Source organism: Heptranchias perlo, unplaced genomic scaffold (assembly GCF_035084215.1).
Source record: "Heptranchias perlo isolate sHepPer1 unplaced genomic scaffold, sHepPer1.hap1 HAP1_SCAFFOLD_1834, whole genome shotgun sequence".
NCBI lineage: Eukaryota > Metazoa > Chordata > Chondrichthyes > Hexanchiformes > Hexanchidae > Heptranchias > Heptranchias perlo.
In genome coordinates this window covers 1,749-21,348 of record NW_027139114.1, presented here as the reverse complement: position 1 = coordinate 21,348, position 19,600 = coordinate 1,749, and the positions used below count along the sequence as shown (strand labels likewise).

Sequence of the window (19,600 nt, the reverse complement as noted above, 5' to 3'; positions counted from 1 at the left end):
TGGGGAGGGAGGCGGGGGGCGGGGGGGAGGGAGGCGGGGAGAGGGGGGGCGTGGGGGAGGGAGTGATGAATTTTAACTTGTGCATTGTGTGTCTCTCCCTCCCCCAGACCCGTAAGATTCTTGCTGCTTGTGAGAAGACACCAACAGACGCCCATCAGATCAACTACGACATGCACAACCCGTTCGATATCTGTGCTGCGTCCTACAGGCCCATTTACAGGTAGGGAACGGGACCTGAGGGATTTGCCCAACTGGGACCAGAGAGAGGGTCACAGCGCGGGAGGAGGCCGCTCGGCCCCTCGAGTCCCTGCCGGCTCTCTGCGAGAGCGATCCAGCGAATCCCTTTTTCCCCTGCGCATTTTTTCCCCTGCGCATTTTTTCCCCTGCGCGTGTTTATCCAGTTCCCTTTTGAAGGCCATGATTGAATCTGCCTCTCCCACCCCCTCAGGCAGTGAATTCCAGATCCCAACCACTCGCTGTGGGGAGAAAGGTTTCTCCTCATCTCACCCTCTGGTTATTTGTTATTTATATTAATGATTTGGCTGAGAATTTAGGAGGCATGGTTAGTAAGTTTGCAGATGACACCAAGATTGGTGGCATTGTGGACAGTGAAGAAGGTTATCTAGGATTGCAACGGGATCTTGATAAATTGGGCCAGTGGGCCGATGAATGGCAGATGGAGTTTAATTTAGATAAATGTGAGGTGATGCATTTTTGGTCGATCGAATCGGGCCAGGACCTACTCCGTTAATGGTAGGGCGTTGGGGAGAGTTATAGAACAAAGAGATCTGGGAGTACAGATTCATAGCTCCTTGAAAGTGGAGTCACAGGTGGATAGGGTGGTGAAGAAGGCATTCAGCATGCTTGGTTTCATTGGTCAGAACATTGAATACAGGAGTTGGGATGTCTTGTTGAAGTTGTACAGGGCATTGGTGAGGCCACACTTGGAATACTGTGTACAGTTCTGGTCACCCTATTATAGAAAGGATATTATTAAACTAGAAAGAGTGCAGAAAAGATTTACTAGGATGCTACTGGGACTTGATGGTTTGACTGATAGGGAGAGGTTGGAGAGACTGGGACTTTTTTCCCTGGAGAGTAGGAGGTTTAGGGGTGATCTTATGGAAGTCTATAAAATAATGAGGGGCATAGATAAGGTCGATAGTCAAAATCTTTTCCCAAAGGTAGGGGAGTCTATAACGAGGGGGCATAGATTTAAGGTGAGAGGGGAGAGATACAAAAGGGTCCAGAGGGGCAATTTTTTCACTCAAAGGGTGGTGAGTGTCTGGAACGAGCTGCCAGAGGTAGTAGTAGAGGCGGGTACAATTTTGTCTTTTAAAAAGCATTTGGACAGTTATAGAGTCAGAGTTATACAGCACGGACAGAGGCCCTTCGGCCCATCGTGTCCGCGCCGGCCATCAAGCCCAGTCTACTCTAATCCCATATTCCAGCATTTGGTCCGTAGCCTTGTATGCTATGGCATTTCAAGTGCTCATCCAAATGCTTCTTGTGAGGGTTCCTGCCTCCACAACCCTCTCAGGCAGTGAGTTCCAGACTCCAACCACCCTCTGGGTGAACAAGTTCTTTCTCAAATCCCCTCTTAACCTCCCTCCTTTTACCTTGAATCTATGCCCCCTTGTTATAGAACCCTCAACGAAGGGAAAAAGCTCCTTAGTATCCATCCTATCTGTGCCCCTCATAATTTTGTACACCTCAATCATGCCCCCCCTCAGCCTCCTCTGCTCCAAGGAAAACAAACCCAATCTTCCCAGTCTCTCTTCATAGCTGAAGCGCTCCAGCCCTGGTAACATCCTGGTGAATCTCCTCTGCACCCTCTCCAAAGCGATCACATCCTTCCTGTTGTGCGGCGACCAGAACTGCACACAGTACTCCAGCTGTGGCCTAACCAGTGTTTTATACAGCTCCATCATAACCTCCTTGCTCTTATATTCTATGCCTCGGCTAATAAAGGCAAGTATCCCATATGCCTTCTTTACCACCTTATCTACCTGTTCCGCCGCCTTCAGGGATCTGTGAACTTGCACCCCAAGATCCCTCTGACCCTCTGTCTTGCCTCGGGTCCTCCCATTCATTGTGCAGTCCCTTGCCTTGTTAGTCCCTCCAAAGTGCATCACCTCGCACTTTTCCGGGTTAAATTCCATTTGCCACTGTTCCGCCCATCTGACCAACCCATCTATATCGTCCTGCAGACTGAGGCTATCCTCCTCGCTATTTACCACCCTACCAAGTTACATGGGTAAGATGGGTATAGAGGGATATGGGCCAAGTGCAGGCAATTGGGACTAGCTTGGTGGCATAAACTGGGCGACATGGACATGTTGGGCCGAAGGGCCTGTTTCCATGTTGTAAACTTCTATGATTCTATGGTTCTTTCACCAATCACCTTAAATGTGTCTCCTCTGGTTCCCGACCCTTCCCCCCCCAATGGGAACAGTTTTTCTCTCTCTCTCTCTCTCGACTCTGTCCAGACCCTTCCTGGTTTTGATCACCTCGATCAAATCTCCTCCCTCCTCACCTCCGGCCTTCGCCCTCCCGCTCCTCCCCTCTTTGAGGTGCCGTCTTTCGGACGAGACGTTAAACCGAGGGTCCCCGTCTGCCCCCCCCCAACCTCTCGGGTGGATGTAAAAGATCCCACGGCCACTATTGGATGAAGAGCATTGGGGGGGGGGGTGGGGGGAGGAGTTCTCCCCGGGGGGTCCTGGACCCCGATATTTATCCCCTCAACCAACATCACTTTGAGAAAAAAAAAAACAGATGGTTTCTGGGTCATTTCTCACATTGGTGTTTGTGGGATCTTGCTGTGCGTAAATTGTCTGCCTCGTTTCCCACATGACAAGAGTGACCACACTCCGGAAAGTCCGTCATTGGCTGTAAATCGCTTTGGGACGTCCTGAGGGGGTGAAAGGGGCCCATGGAAACGCAACGTCCTCCTTCCCTTCGAAAAGGCCACGACTTGGTCCCTTCCCCTCGCCTCTGACGGGACAAATTTTTCTTGTTTCAGAGGGAAACCGATTGAGAAATGTCCCCTCAGCGGAGCCTGCTACAGGCCCGAGTTCAAGGGTCAGATCTGCCGCGTCACCACGGTGAGTAACAATCGCCCACCACGGGGACTGAGAGACACCGGTCAGTGTCGAGATATCTCCCTGAGAGAGGGGACTGAGAGACACCAGTCAGTGTACAGATATCTCCCTGAGAGAGGGGACTGAGAGACACCAGTCAGTGTACAGATATCTCCCTGAGAGAGAGAGAGGGGACTGAGAGACACCAGTCAGTGTACAGATATCTCCCTGAGAGAGGGGACTGAGAGACACCGGTCAGTGTACAGATATCTCCCTGAGAGAGAGGGGACTGAGAGACACCAGTCAGTGTACAGATATCTCCGAGAGAGAGAGGGGACTGAGAGACACCAGTCAGTGTACAGATATCTCCCTGAGAGAGAGAGGACTGAGAGACACCAGTCAGTGTACAGATATCTCCCTGAGAGAGAGGGGACTGAGAGACACCAGTCAGTGTACAGATATCTCAGAGAGAGAGGGGACTGAGAGACACCAGTCAGTGTACAGATATCTCCCTGAGAGAGAGGGGACTGAGAGACACCAGTCAGTGTACAGATATCTCCCTGAGAGAGAGGGGACTGAGAGACACCAGTCAGTGTACAGATATCTCCCTGAGAGAGAGGGGACTGAGAGACACCAGTCAGTGTACAGATATCTCCGAGAGAGAGAGGATTGAGAGACACCAGTCAGTGCACAGATATCTCCCTGAGAGAGTGGGACTGAGAGACACCAGTCAGTGTACAGATATCTCCCTGAGAGAGAGAGGACTGAGAGACACCAGTCAGTGTACAGATATCTCCCTGAGAGAGAGGGACTGAGAGACACCAGTCAGTGTACAGATATCTCCCTGAGAGAGAGGGGACTGAGAGACACCAGTCAGTGTACAGATATCTCCCTGAGAGAGAGGGGACTGAGAGACACCAGTCAGTGTACAGATATCTCCCTGAGAGAGAGGGGACTGAGAGACACCAGTCAGTGTACAGATATCTCCCTGAGAGAGAGGGGACTGAGAGACACCAGTCAGTGCACAGATATCTCCCTGAGAGAGAGGATTGAGAGACACCAGTCAGTGTACAGATATCTCCCTGAGAGAGGGGACTGAGAGACACCAGTCAGTGTACAGATATCACCCTGAGAGAGAGGATTGAGAGACACCAGTCAGTGTACAGATATCTCCCTGAGAGAGGGGACTGAGAGACACCAGTCAGTGTACAGATATCTCCCTGAGAGAGAGGGACTGAGAGACACCAGTCAGTGTACAGATATCTCCCTGAGAGAGGGGACTGAGAGACACCAGTCAGTGTACAGATATCTCCCTGAGAGAGAGGGACTGAGAGACACCAGTCAGTGTACAGATATCTCCCTGAGAGAGAGGGGACTGAGAGACACCAGTCAGTGTACAGATATCTCCCTGAGAGAGGGGACTGAGAGACACCAGTCAGTGTACAGATATCTCCCTGAGAGAGAGGGACTGAGAGACACCAGTCAGTGTACAGATATCTCCCTGAGAGAGAGGGGACTGAGAGACACCAGTCAGTGTACAGATATCTCCCTGAGAGAGGGACTGAGAGACACCAGTCAGTGTACAGATATCTCCCTGAGAGAGGGGACTGAGACACCAGTCAGTGTACAGATATCTCCGAGAGAGAGAGGATTGAGAGACACCAGTCAGTGTACAGATATCTCCCTGAGAGAGAGGGGACTGAGAGACACCAGTCAGTGTACAGATATCTCCCTGAGAGAGAGAGGATTGAGAGACACCAGTCAGTGTACAGATATCTCCCTGAGAGAGAGGGGACTGAGAGACACCAGTCAGTGTACAGATATCTCCCTGAGAGAGAGGGGACTGAGGGACACCAGTCAGTGTACAGATATCTCCCTGAGAGAGAGGGACTGAGAGACACCAGTCAGTGGACAGATATCTCCCTGAGAGAGAGGGGACTAGGAGACACCAGTCAGTGCACAGATATCTCTCTGAGAGAGAGGGGACTGAGAGACACCAGTCAGTGTACAGATATCTCCCTGAGAGAGAGGGGACTGAGAGACACCAGTCAGTGTGCAGATATCTCCCTGAGAGAGAGGGGACTGAGAGACACCAGTCAGTGTACAGATATCTCCCTGAGAGAGAGGGGACTGAGAGACACCAGTCAGTGTACAGATATCTCCCTGAGAGAGAGGGGACTGAGAGACACCAGTCAGTGTACAGATATCTCCCTGAGAGAGAGGGGACTGAGAGACACCAGTCAGTGTACCGATATCTCCTTGAGAGAGGGGACTGAGAGACACCAGTCAGTGTCCAGATATCTCCCTGAGAGAGAGGGGACTGAGAGACACCAGTCAGTGTACAGATATCTCCCTGAGAGAGAGGGGACTGAGAGACACCAGTCAGTGTACAGATATCTCCCTGAGAGAGAGGGGACTGAGAGACACCAGTCAGTGTACAGATATCTCCCTGAGAGAGAGGGGACTGAGAGACACCAGTCAGTGGACAGATATCTCCCTGAGAGAGAGGGGACTGAGAGACACCAGTCAGTGTGCAGATATCTCCCTGAGAGAGAGGGGACTGAGAGACATCAGTCAGTGTACAGATATCTCCCTGAGAGAGAGGGGACTGAGAGACACCAGTCAGTGTACAGATATCTCCCTGAGAGAGAGGGACTGAGAGACACCAGTCAGTGTGCAGATATCTCCCTGAGAGAGAGGGGACTGAGAGACACCAGTCAGTGTACAGATATCTCCCTGAGAGAGGGGACTGAGAGACACCAGTCAGTGTACAGATATCTCCCTGAGAGAGGGGACTGAGAGACACCAGTCAGTGTACAGATATCTCCCTGAGAGAGGGGACTGAGAGACACCAGTCAGTGTACAGATATCTCCCTGAGAGAGGGGACTGAGACACCAGTCAGTGTACAGATATCTCCCTGAGAGAGAGGGGACTGAGAGACACCAGTCAGTGTACAGATATCTCCCTGAGAGAGAGGGGACTGAGAGACACCAGTCAGTGTACAGATATCTCCCTGAGAGAGGGGACTGAGAGACACCAGTCAGTGTACAGATATCTCCCTGAGAGAGGGGACTGAGAGACACCAGTCAGTGTACAGATATCACCCTGAGAGAGGGGACTGAGAGACACCAGTCAGTGTACAGATATCTCCCTGAGAGAGAGGATTGAGAGACACCAGTCAGTGTACAGATATCTCCCTGAGAGAGAGGGGACTGAGAGACACCAGTCAGTGTACAGATATCTCCCTGAGAGAGAGGGGACTGAGAGACACCAGTCAGTGTTCAGATATCTCCCTGAGAGAGAGGGGACTGAGACACCAGTCAGTGTATAGATATCTCCCTGAGAGAGAGGATTGAGAGACACCAGTCAGTGTACAGATATCTCCCTGAGAGAGAGGGGACTGAGAGACACCAGTCAGTGTACAGATATCTCCCTGAGAGAGAGGGGACTGAGAGACACCAGTCAGTGTACAGATATCTCCCTGAGAGAGGGGACTGAGAGACACCAGTCAGTGTACAGATATCACCCTGAGAGAGAGGGACTGAGAGACACCAGTCAGTGTACAGATATCTCCCTGAGAGAGAGGGACTGAGAGACACCAGTCAGTGTACAGATATCTCCCTGAGAGAGAGGGGACTGAGAGACACCAGTCAGTGTACAGATATCTCCCTGAGAGAGAGGGGCTGAGAGACACCAGTCAGTGTACAGATATCACCCTGAGAGAGAGGGGACTGAGAGACACCAGTCAGTGTACAGATATCTCCCTGAGAGAGGGGACTGAGAGACACCAGTCAGTGTACAGATATCTCCCTGAGAGAGAGGGGACTGAGAGACACCAGTCAGTGTGCAGATATCTCCCTGAGAGAGAGGGGACTGAGAGACACCAGTCAGTGTACAGATATCTCCCTGAGAGAGGGGGGTCTGAGACCCCGCACTCTCTCCCTGCTCTGATCTATAATCACTGTGTTTTTCTCTCGATTCCCAGGTGACTGAGATTGGGAAGGATGTGATTGGACTGCGTGTCAGTGTTCTCCAGTTTCGCTGAGCTGCCCCCCCAGCCGTGATCTCTCACTCCGTGAAAGACAGCTTCATTCTCATTGTTTCTCTCTCGTTCATTCTCTCTCGCTGATCGAAATGATTCAACATTAAATTCCGTGTGTTCGTTCCGTGTTTGGGTCCAGGTCCGGTCTTCCACTCCCTCCTCGCGATCCTGCACCAGGTCTTCAAACTCCCTCCGTCTCTCTGCTCCCCGCCCTCCCACTCCCTCTCTCCCCCACTCCCTCCGTCTCTCTGCTCCCCGCCCTCCTCTCCCTCTCTCCCCCACTCCCTCCGTCTCTCTGCTCCCCGCCCTCCTCTCCCTCTCTCTCCCACTCCCTCCGTCTCTCTGCTCCCCGCCCTCCTCTCCCTCTCTCTCCCACTCCCTCCGTCTCTCTGCTCCCCGCCCTCTCTCTCCCACTCCCTCCGTCTCCCTGCTCCCCGCCCTCCTCTCCCTCTCTCTCCCACTCCCTCCGTCTCTCTGCTCCCCGCCCTCTCTCTCCCACTCCCTCCGTCTCCCTGCTCCCCGCCCTCCTCTCCCTCTCTCTCCCACTCCCTCCGTCTCTCTGCTCCCCGCCCTCTCCCTCTCCCTCTCCCTCCGTCTCCCTGCTCCCCGCCCTCCTCTCCCTCTCCCTCCGTCTCCCTGCTCCCCGCCCTCCTCTCCCTCTCCCTCCGTCTCCCTGCTCCCCGCCCTCCTCTCCCTCTCCCTCCCACTCCCTCCGTCTCTCTGTTCCCTGCCCTCCTCTCCCTCCCTCTCTCACACCCTCCGTCTCTCTGCTTCCCGCTCTCCCTCTCCCTCCCTTTCTCTCCTCCCCTCTCAGCCTGACCACAAAGGGTGATCTCCCCCCACCCCGCCCCTCCCCCCCCCCCCCATGGTCGATCAGCCCCCTCTCGGACCGACGGCCACGCGTGCGAGGATTCCACCCTTGGCGTGTCGGTGTGCCGCACGAGTCCCTCGCGGACTTGGAGGGGACGATTTCCCCCCCGGCCACCTCACTCCTCCAACCCCCTCCTCTCTCTCCCATTGATGGTGTGTCCCATGTCGGGCTCCAGTCTGGGTGTGATTGTCTTTGTCGGTCGGGTGTGTCGATGTGACCCTGTCTGTTCTCCCGGAGATGGGGAAGGGGCCGTGAGGAGGTGGGGGGGCGGATCCTGGGGGAACTGGACTCTTGGATTTTCCCACCTGCACTGATCGCGTGTTTCTTGCTCAACCTGCTTCAAATAAAGTAACTTCGTCAACGAACTCCCGTCACTGCTCGTCTCTGTCCACACCGCACAGTGTGTCAGACACTCTCCCCTCCGCACTGTCGGAGGGTCGGTACCGAGGGAGCGCCGCGCTGTGGGAGGGTCGGTGCTGAGGGAGAGCCGCACTGTCGGAGGGTCGGTACTGAGGGAGAGCCGCACTGTGGGAGGGTCGGTACTGAGGGAGAGCCGCACTGTGGGAGGGTCGGTACTGAGGGAGAGCCGCACTGTGGGAGGGTCAGTACTGAGGGAGAGCCGCACTGTGGGAGGGTCGGTGCTGAGGGAGCGCCGCACTGTGGGAGGGTCGGTACTGAGGGAGAGCCGCACTGTGGGAGGGTCGGTACTGAGGGAGAGCCGCACTGTGGGAGGGTCAGTTCTGAGGGAGCGCCGCACTGTGGGAGGGTCGGTACTGAGGGAGTGCCGCACTGTGGGAGGGTCAGTTCTGAGGGAGCGCCGCACTGTGGGAGGGTCGGTACTGAGGGAGAGCCGCACTGTGGGAGGGTCGGTGCTGAGGGAGCGCCGCATTGTGGGAGGGTCCGTACCGAGGGAGCGCCGCACTGTGGGAGGGTCGGTACCGAGGGAGCGCCGCCCTGTGGGAGGGTCGGTACCGAGGGAGCGCCGCACTGTCGGAGGGTCGGTACTGAGGGAGCGCCGCACTGTGGGAGGGTCGGTGCTGAGGGAGCGCCGCACTGTGGGAGGGTCGGTACTGAGGGAGAGCCGCACTGTGAGAGGGTCAGTTCTGAGGGAGCGCCGCACTGTGGGAGGGTCGGTGCTGAGGGAGCGCCGCACTGTGGGAGGGTCGGTACTGAGGGAGAGCCGCACTGTGGGAGGGTCGGTACTGAGGGAGCGCCGCACTGTCGGAGGGTCGGTACTGAGGGAGCGCCGCACTGTCGGAGGGTCGGTGCTGAGGGAGCGCCGCACTGTCGGAGGGTCGGTACTGAGGGAGAGCCGCACTGTGGGAGGGTCGGTACTGAGGGAGCGCCGCACTGTCGGAGGGTCGGTACTGAGGGAGCGCCGCACTGTCGGAGGGTCGGTACTGAGGGAGCGCCGCACTGTCGGAGGGTCGGTACCGAGGGAGCGCCGCACTGTCGGAGGGTCGGTACCGAGGGAGCGCCGCGCTGTCGGAGGGTCGGTACCGAGGGAGCGCCGCCCTGTGGGAGGTGCCGTTTTTCGGAGGAGACATTAAACCGAGGCCCCGTCTGCCCCTCTCGGGTGGATGTAAAAGATCCCACGGCCACTATTGGATGAAGAGCCGGGGGGGGGGGGAAGTTCTCCCCGGGGTCCTGGGCCCCGATATTTATCCCTCAACCAACATCACTATCAATAAAACCAGATGGTTTCTGGTCGTTTATCACATTGGTGTTCGTGGGATCTTGCTGTGCGTAAAATGTCTGCCTCGTTTCCCACATTGCAACAGTGACCACACTGCAAGAAAGTCCTTCATTGGCCGTGAATCTCTGCGGGACGTCCTGAGGGGGGTGAAAGGGGACGACAGAAATGGGAGTTTGTGCCTGAAATGTCGAGCTTGTCTCGGGATTGGTGCGAGACAGAATTTGAGGAGGGGAGACCGATTTCCCCAGTGTGTCTCTCTCGCCGGAAGCTCAGGAAATCGTCGGGTGAATTGTCTGTCTGGACCGGGGGTGGGGGGCGGCAGGGCTGTGGGGGGAGGGAGGGAGGGAGGAGGGGGAGAGAACGGGACGAATTGGATGGCTCTTTCCAAGAGCCAGCACAGGCACGATGGACCGAATGGCCGTCTTCTGTGCTGTCTGATTCCCTGGATATCTCTCCACATCGAGCGGGACTGTTATCACTCAGGATTATATCCCTCCCTTCGTCCCTCCGAATCATCTGTCCAGACGGAGAACCAAATGAGACGGTATAGATTCTCCCCAAGAGACATTGACCCTCAATTCACCTCTCCCTCCCCCCCCCAAAAACCAATCCAAGAGGAAGAAGTATCCCTTTACCCTCTCTGGTTTTTTTTGGTCCCCCACCTTTCTGTCCGTGCAGCAACATTCCCTTTAATCCCACTTCCCGAGAAGCCTCTCCTGTGGCACTTCATCAAGCGCCTTCTGCAAATCCATATACTCAGCATCCGCTGCATTTCATGCTCCTCCCGGCCCATCTCCCTCACTCACACATTGGGCCCGATGTCAGCAGGGCTGCGGGTTCTCGGCGGGGGCGAGGGGGGTGGCTATCGGGCGCGTGGGTGACGCGCCCGGTGAAATCAGTGGGTTTCCCGCGCGATTGCAGCATCCAGTCCACTCATTGGATCCACTTCCCTCCTCCGGGTTCCCCGCTGCTGATCTGCGCAGTGAGATCCGTCAGCTGGAGGAGCTCCATTTAAAGGGGCCACTCCTCCACTGACAGATGCTGCAACCAATAGCGAAGATGACAGCACGGAGCAGCCCAGGGCGGGGAAGGCTGCTCCCAGTTTAATGATCCCTCACTCCAGGTATCAATACATACATTGGAGGCGCTCCAATGACTGCAGTCGGTCAGCCGCAGTGAGTGCACTTACTCATTCCCCCTGCACTCCGTCTGCCACATCAACGCCCCCCCACCCCACATCTCCTTCGGCACTGCCAACACTACTCTGTCACATCACCCCTCACACCCACTCAAACCCCATCCTCATCTGACCTGCGCTCGCTCACCTCGCCAGGACTCACCCCGCCACTACCACTCAACCCAGTCCTCATGCAATCTCACGGCTCTCTCTCTCTCTCTCTCTCTCACACTCACCCTCTCGTGCATCTCCCTCACGGCCAGCCTCACTCGACCTGCCACCACCCCTGCTGCAGCCACAGGGGGCATGCATCGCATATGTGTGCAGCAGGCAGCGTAAGGCAAACCTGTCGTGAGCATGAAGGGGATGCACAAGGGTGTTTGAGGGTTTGTCACGGGTGTTACTTTTTTTGAATTTCAGAACAACTCACATTACATATTATATTGGCGCCACGACTGCCACGTCTTCGCGAATCCTGTCGAGAAAGAGTGCAGAAAAGATTTACGAGGATGCCGCCGGGACTTGATGGTTTGACTTACAGGGAGAGGTTGGGCAGACTGGGACTTTTTTCCCTGGAGAGTAGGAGGTTAAGGGGTGATCTTCGAGTCATAGAGTTATACAGCACGGATAGAGGCCCTTCGGCCCATCGTGTCCGCGCCGGCCATCAGCCCTGTCCACTCTAATCCCATATTCCAGCATTTGGTCCGTAGCCTTGTATGCTATGGCATTTCAAGTCCTCATCCAAATGCTTCTTGAATGTTGTGAGGGTTCCTGCCTCCACAACCCTCTCAGGCAGTGAGTTCCAGACTCCAACCACCCTCTGGGTGAAAAAGTTCTTTCTCAAATCCCCTCCAAACCTCCCGCCTTTTACCTTGAATCTATGCCCCCTTGTTATAGAACCCTCAACGAAGGGAAAAAGCTCCTTAGCATCCATCCTATCTGTGCCCCTCATAATTTTGTACACCTCAATCATGTCCCCCCTCAGCCTCCTCTGCTCCAAGGAAAACAAACCCAATCTTCCCAGTCTCTCTTCATAGCTGAAGCGCTCCAGCCCTGGTAACATCCTGGTGAATCTCCTCTGCACCCTCTCCAAAGCGATCACATCCTTCCTGTTGTGCGGCGACCAGAACTGCACACAGTACTCCAGCTGTGGCCTAACCAGTGTTTTATACAGCCCCATCATAACCTCCTTGCTCTTATATTCTATGCCTCGGCTAATAAAGGCAAGTATCCCATATGCCTTCTTTACCACCTTATCTACCTGTTCCGCCGCCTTCAGGGATCTGTGAACTTGCACACCAAGATCCCTCTGACCCTCTGTCTTGCCTCGGGTCCTCCCATTCATTGTGCAGTCCCTTGCCTTGTTAGTCCCTCCAAAGTGCATCACCTCGCACTTTTCCGGGTTAAATTCCATTTGCCACTGTTCCGCCCATCTGACCAACCCATCTATATCGTCCTGCAGACTGAGGCTATCCTCCTCGCTATTTACCACCCTACCAAGTTACATGGGTAAGATGGGTATAGAGGGATATGGGCCAAGTGCAGGCAATTGGGACGAGCTTGGTGGCATAAACTGGGCGACATGGACATGTTGGGCCGAAGGGCCTGTTTCCATGTTGTGAACTTCTATGATTCTATGGTTCTTTCACCAATCACCTTAAATGTGTCTCCTCTGGTTCCCGACCCTTCCCCCCCAATGGGAACAGTTTTTCTCTCTCTCTCTCTCTCTTTCTCTCTCTCGACTCTGTCCAGACCCTTCCTGGTTTTGATCACCTCGATCAAATCTCGTCCCTCCTCACCTCCGGCCTTCGCCCTCCCGCTCCTCCCCTCTTTGAGGTGCCGTCTTTCGGACGAGACGTTAAACCGAGGGTCCCCGTCTGCCCCCCCCCAACCTCTCGGGTGGATGTAAAAGATCCCACGGCCACTATTGGATGAAGAGCATTGGGGGGGTGGGGGGGGGGGAGAGGAGTTCTCCCCGGGGGGTCCTGGACCCCGATATTTATCCCCTCAACCAACAACACTTTGAGAAAAAAAAAAACAGATGGTTTCTGGGTCATTTCTCACATTGGTGTTTGTGGGATCTTGCTGTGCGTAAATTGTCTGCCTCGTTTCCCACATGACAAGAGTGACCACACTCCGGAAAGTCCGTCATTGGCTGTAAATCGCTTTGGGACGTCCTGAGGGGGTGAAAGGGGCCCATGGAAACGCAACGTCCTCCTTCCCTTCGAAAAGGCCACGACTTTGTCCCTTCCCCTCGCCTCTGACGGGACAAATTTTTCTTGTTTCAGAGGGAAACCGATTGAGAAATGTCCCCTCAGCGGAGCCTGCTACAGGCCCGAGTTCAAGGGTCAGATCTGCCGCGTCACCACGGTGAGTAACAATCGCCCACCACGGGGACTGAGAGACACCGGTCAGTGTACAGATATCTCCCTGAGAGAGAGGGACTGAGAGACACCAGTCAGTGTACAGATATCACCCTGAGAGAGAGGGGACTGAGAGACACCAGTCAGTGTCGAGATATCTCCCTGAGAGAGGGGACTGAGAGACACCAGTCAGTGTACAGATATCACCCTGAGAGAGAGAGGACTGAGAGACACCAGTCAGTGTACAGATATCTCCCTGAGAGAGAGGGGACTGAGAGACACCAGTCAGTGTACAGATATCTCCCTGAGAGAGAGGGGACTGAGAGACACCAGTCAGTGTACAGATATCACCCTGAGAGAGAGGATTGAGAGACACCAGTCAGTGTACAGATATCTCCCTGAGAGAGGGGACTGAGAGACACCAGTCAGTGCACAGATATCTCCCTGAGAGAGAGGGACTGAGAGACACCAGTCAGTGTACAGATATCTCCCTGAGAGAGGGGACTGAGAGACACCAGTCAGTGTACAGATATCTCCCTGAGAGAGAGGGACTGAGAGACACCAGTCTGTACAGATATCTCCCTGAGAGAGAGGGACTGAGAGACACCAGTCAGTGTACAGATATCTCCCTGAGAGAGAGGGGACTGAGAGACACCAGTCAGTGTACAGATATCTCCCTGAGAGAGAGGGGACTGAGAGACACCAGTCAGTGTACAGATATCTCCCGGAGAGAGAGGGGACTGAGAGACACCAGTCAGTGTACAGATATCTCCGAGAGAGAGAGGATTGAGAGACACCAGTCAGTGTACAGATATCTCCCTGAGAGAGAGGGGACTAGGAGACACCAGTCAGTGCACAGATATCTCCCTGAGAGAGAGGGGACTGAGACACACCAGTCAGTGTACAGATATCTCCCTGAGAGAGAGGGGACTGAGAGACACCAGTCAGTGTACAGATATCTCCCTGAGAGAGAGGGACTGAGAGACACCAGTCAGTGTACAGATATCTCCCTGAGAGAGAGGGACTGAGAGACACCAGTCAGTGTGCAGATATCTCCCTGAGAGAGAGGGGACTGAGACACCAGTCAGTGTACAGATATCTCCCTGAGAGAGGGGGGTCTGAGACACCAGTCAGTGCACAGATATCGCCCTGAGAGAGAGGACTGAGAGACACCAGTCAGTGCACAGATATCTCCCTGAGAGAGAGGGGACTGAGACACACCAGTCAGTGTCGAGATATCTCCCTGAGAGAGGGACTGAGAGACACCAGTCAGTGTACAGATATCTCCCTGAGAGAGAGAGGGGACTGAGAGACACCAGTCAGTGTACAGATATCTCCCTGAGAGAGAGGGGACTGAGAGACACCAGTCAGTGTACAGATATCTCCCTGAGAGAGAGGGGACTGAGAGACACCAGTCAGTGTACAGATCTCTCACTGTGAGAGAAGGGACTGAGATGCCAGTCAGTGTAAAGATATCTCCCTGAGAGACACCAGTCAGTGTTCAGATATCTCCCTGGGAGAGGGGGATCTGAGAGACACCAATTACTGAGCAGATATCTCGCTGAGAGAGAGAGGATTGAGAGACACCAGTCCGTGTACAGATATCTCCCTGAGAGAGAGAGGGGACTGAGAGACACCAGTCAGTGTACAGATATCTCCCTGAGAGGGGCGACTGAGACACACCAGTCAGTGTAGAGATATCTCCCTGAGAGAGAGGGGACTGAGAGACACCAGTCAGTGTACAGATATCTCCCTGAGATAGAGGGGGCTCAGAGACACCAGTCAGTGTACAGATATCTCCCTGAGAGAGCGGGGACTGAGAGACACCAGTCAGTGTACAGATATCTCCCTGAGAGAGGGGGGGACTGAGAGACACCAGTCAGTGTACAGATATCTCCCTGAGAGAGAGAGGGGGGACTGAGAGACACCAGTCAGTGTACAGATATCTCCCTGAGAGAGAGGGGACTGAGAGACACCAGTCAGTGTACAGATATCTCCCTGAGAGAGAGGGGACTGAGAGACACCAGTCAGTGTACAGATATCTCCCTGAGAGAGGGGGGGACTGAGAGATACCAGTCAGTGTACAGATATCTCCCTGAGAGAGGGGGGGACTGAGAGATACCAGTCAGTGCAGAGATATCTCCCTGAGAGAGAGGGGACTGAGAGACACCAGTCAGTGTACAGATATCTCCCTGAGAGAGAGAGGGGGGACTGAGAGACACCAGTCAGTGTGCAGATATCTCCCTGAGAGAGAGGGGACTGAGAGACACCAGTAAGTGTACAGATATCTCCCTGAGAGAGAGGGGACTGAGAGACACCAGTCAGTGCAGAGATATCTCCCTGAGAGAGGGGGGTCTGAGAGATACCAGTCAGTGTACAGATATCTCCCTGAGAGAGAGGGGACTGAGAGACACCAGTCAGTGTACAGATATCTCCCTGAGAGAGAGGGGACTGAGAGACACCAGTCAGTGTACAGATATCTCCTGAGAGAGAGGGGACTGAGAGACACCAGTCAGTGTACAGATATCTCCCTGAGAGAGAGGGGACTGAGAGACACCAGTCAGTGTACAGATATCTCCCTGAGAGAGAGGGGACTGAGAGACACCAGTCAGTGTACAGATATCTCCCTGAGAGAGAGGGACTGAGAGACACCAGTCAGTGTGCAGATATCTCCCTGAGAGAGAGGGACTGAGAGACACCAGTCAGTGTACAGATATCTCCCTGAGAGAGAGGGGACTGAGAGACACCAGTCAGTGTACAGATATCTCCCTGAGAGAGAGGGGACTGAGAGACACCAGTCAGTGTACAGATATCTCCCTGAGAGAGAGGGGACTGAGAGACACCAGTCAGTGTACAGATATCTCCCTGAGAGAGAGGGACTGAGAGACACCAGTCAGTGTGCAGATATCTCCCTGAGAGAGAGGGACTGAGAGACACCAGTCAGTGTACAGATATCTCCCTGAGAGAGAGGGGACTGAGAGACACCAGTCAGTGTACAGATATCTCCCTGAGAGAGAGGGGAGACTGAGAGACACCAGTCAGTGTACAGATATCTCCCTGAGAGAGAGGGGACTGAGAGACACCAGTCAGTGTACAGATATCTCCCTGAGAGAGAGGGGAGACTGAGAGACACCAGTCAGTGTACAGATATCTCCCTGAGAGAGAGGGGACTGAGAGACACCAGTCAGTGTACAGATATCTCCCTGAGAGAGAGGGACTGAGAGACACCAGTCAGTGTACAGATATCTCCTGAGAGAGAGGGGACTGAGAGACACAGTCAGTGCAGATATCTCCCTGAGAGAGGGGGGTCTGAGACCCCGCACTCTCTCCCTGCTCTGATCTATAATCACTGTGTTTTTCTCTCGATTCCAGGTGACTGAGATTGGGAAGGATGTGATTGGACTGCGTGTCAGTGTTCTCCAGTTTCGCTGAGCTGCCCCCCCAGCCGTGATCTCTCACTCCGTGAAAGACAGCTTCATTCTCATTGTTTCTCTCTCGTTCATTCTCTCTCGCTGATCGAAATGATTCAACATTAAATTCCGTGTGTTCGTTCCGTGTTTGGGTCCAGGTCCGGTCTTCCACTCCCTCCTCGCGATCGTGCACCAGGTCTTCAAACATTCCCACTCCCTCCGTCTCTCTGCTCCCCGCCCTCCCACTCCCTCTCTCCCCCACTCCCTCCGTCTCTCTGCTCCCCGCCCTCCTCTCCCTCTCTCTCCCACTCCCTCCGTCTCCCTGCTCCTCTCCCTCTCTCTCCCACTCCCTCCGTCTCTCTGCTCCCCGCCCTCCTCTCCCTCTCTCTCCCACTCCCTCCGTCTCTCTGCTCCCCTCCCTCTCCCTCTCCTCCGTCTCCCTGCTCCCCGCCCTCCTCTCCCTCCGTCTCCCTGCTCCCCGCCCTCCTCTCCCTCTCCCTCCGTCTCCCTGCTCCCCGCCCTCCTCTCCCTCTCCCTCCCACTCCCTCCGTCTCTCTGCTCCCCGCCCTCCTCTCCCTCTCCCTCCGTCTCTCTGCTCCCCGCCCTCCTCTCCCTCTCCCTCCGTCTCTCTGCTCCCCGCCCTCCTCTCCCTCTCCCTCCGTCTCCCTGCTCCCCGCCCTCCTCTCCCTCTCCCTCCGTCTCCCTGCTCCCCGCCCTCCTCTCCTCTCCCTCCCACTCCCTCCGTCTCTCTGTTCCCTGCCCTCCTCTCCCTCCCTCTCTCACACCCTCCGTCTCTCTGCTTCCCGCTCTCCCTCTCCCTCCGTCTCCCTGCTCCCCGCCCTCCTCTCCCTCTCCCTCCGTCTCCCTGCTCCCCGCCCTCCTCTCCCTCTCCCTCCCACTCCCTCCGTCTCTCTGTTCCCTGCCCTCCTCTCCCTCCCTCTCTCACACCCTCCGTCTCTCTGCTTCCCGCTCTCCCTCTCCCTCCCTTTCTCTCCTCCCCTCTCAGCCTGACCACAAAGGGTGATCTCCCCCCACCCCGCCCCCCTCCCCCCCCCCCCCCCTCCCCCCCATGGTCGATCAGCCCCCCTCTCGGACCGACGGCCACGCGTGCGAGGATTCCACCCTTCGCGTGTCGGTGTGCCGCACGAGTCCCTCGCGGACTTGGAGGGGACGATTTTCCCCCCACCTCACTCCTCCAACCCCCTCCTCTCTCTCCCATTGATGGTGTGTCCCATGTCGGGCTCCAGTCTGGGTGTGATTGTCTTTGTCGGTCGGGTGTGTCGATGTGGCCCTGTCTGTTCTCCCGGAGATGGGGAAGGGGCCGTGAGGAGGTGGGGGGGGCGAATCCTGGGGGAACTGGACTCTTGGATTTTCCCACCTGCACTGATCGCGTGTTTCTTGCTCAACCTGCTTCAAATAAAGTAACTTCGTCAACAAACTCCCGTCACTGCTCGTCTCTGTCCACATCGCACAGTGTGTCAGACACTCTCCCCTCCGCGCTGTCGGAGGGTCGGGACCGAGGGAGCGCCGCGCTGTGGGAGGGTCGGTGCTGAGGGAGCGCCGCACTGTGGGAGGGTCGGTACTGAGGGAGAGCCGCACTGTGGGAGGGTCGGTGCTGAGGGAGCGCCGCACTGTGGGAGGGTCGGTACTGAGGGAGAGCCGCACTGTGGGAGGGTCGGTACTGAGGGAGAGCCGCACTGTGGGAGGGTCGGTACTGAGGGAGAGCCGCACTGTGGGAGGGTCGGTACCGAGGGAGAGCCGCACTGTGGGAGGGTCGGTGCTGAGGGAGCGCCGCACTGTGGGAGGGTCGGTACTGAGGGAGAGCCGCACTGTGGGAGGGTCGGTACTGAGGGAGCACCGCACTGTGGGAGGGTCGGTGCTGAGGGAGCGCCGCACTGTGGGAGGGTCGGTACCGAGGGAGCGCCGCACTGTCGGAGGGTCGGTCCCGAGGGAGCGCCGCACTGTCGGAGGGTCGGTACTGAGGGAGCGCCGCACTGTGGGAGCGCCGCACTGTGGGAGGGCCGCACTGTGGGAGGGCCGGTGCCGAGGGAGCGCCGCAATGTCGGAGGGTCGGTGCCGAGGGAGCGCCGCCCTGTGGGAGGTGCCGTTTTTTCGGAGGAGACATTAAACCGAGGCCCCGTCTGCCCCCCTCGGGTGGATGTAAAAGATCCCACGGCCGCTATTGGATGAAGAGCCGGGGGGGGGAGTTCTCCCCGGGGTCCTGGGCCCCGATATTTATCCCTCAACCAACATCACTATCAATAAAACCAGATGGTTTCTGGTCGTTTATCACATTGGTGTTCGTGGGATCTTGCTGTGCGTAAAATGTCTGCCTCGTTTCCCACATTGCAACAGTGACCACACTGCAAGAAAGTCCTTCATTGGCCGTGAATCTCTGCGGGACGTCCTGAGGGGGGTGAAAGGGGACGACAGAAATGGGAGTTTGTGCCTGAAATGTCGAGCTTGTCTCGGGATTGGTGCGAGACAGAATTTGAGGAGGGGAGACCGATTTCCCCAGTGTGTCTCTCTCGCCGGAAGCTCAGGAAATCGTCGGGTGAATTGTCTGTCTGGACCGGGGGTGGGGGGCGGCAGGGCTGCGGGGGGAGGGAGGGAGGAGGGGGAGAGAACGGGACGAATTGGATGGCTCTTTCCAAGAGCCAGCACAGGCACGATGGACCGAATGGCCGTCTTCTGTGCTGTCTGATTCCCTGGATATCTCTCCACATCGAGCGGGACTGTTATCACTCAGGATTATATCCCTCCCTTCGTCCCTCCGAATCATCTGTCCAGACGGAGAACCAAATGAGACGGTATAGATTCTCCCCAAGAGACATTGACCCTCAATTCACCTCTCCCTCCCCCCCCAAAAACCAATCCAAGAGGAAGAAGTATCCCTTTACCCTCTCTGGTTTTTTTTGGTCCCCCACCTTTCTGTCCGTGCAGCAACATTCCCTTTAATC

At 55.7% G+C, this 19,600-nt stretch overlaps 1 long non-coding RNA gene across 1 annotated transcript; it reads left to right on the top strand.

Annotated features, from left to right (window-relative positions):
• The first annotated feature begins 13,139 nt into the window (after positions 1–13,139).
• On the top strand, positions 13,140–16,883 carry LOC137309841 (uncharacterized). The gene is made up of 2 exons (XR_010960007.1): positions 13,140–13,237; positions 16,603–16,883. It is a non-coding gene; the product is annotated as an uncharacterized lncRNA (long non-coding RNA).
• The last annotated feature ends 2,717 nt before the right edge of the window (positions 16,884–19,600 follow it).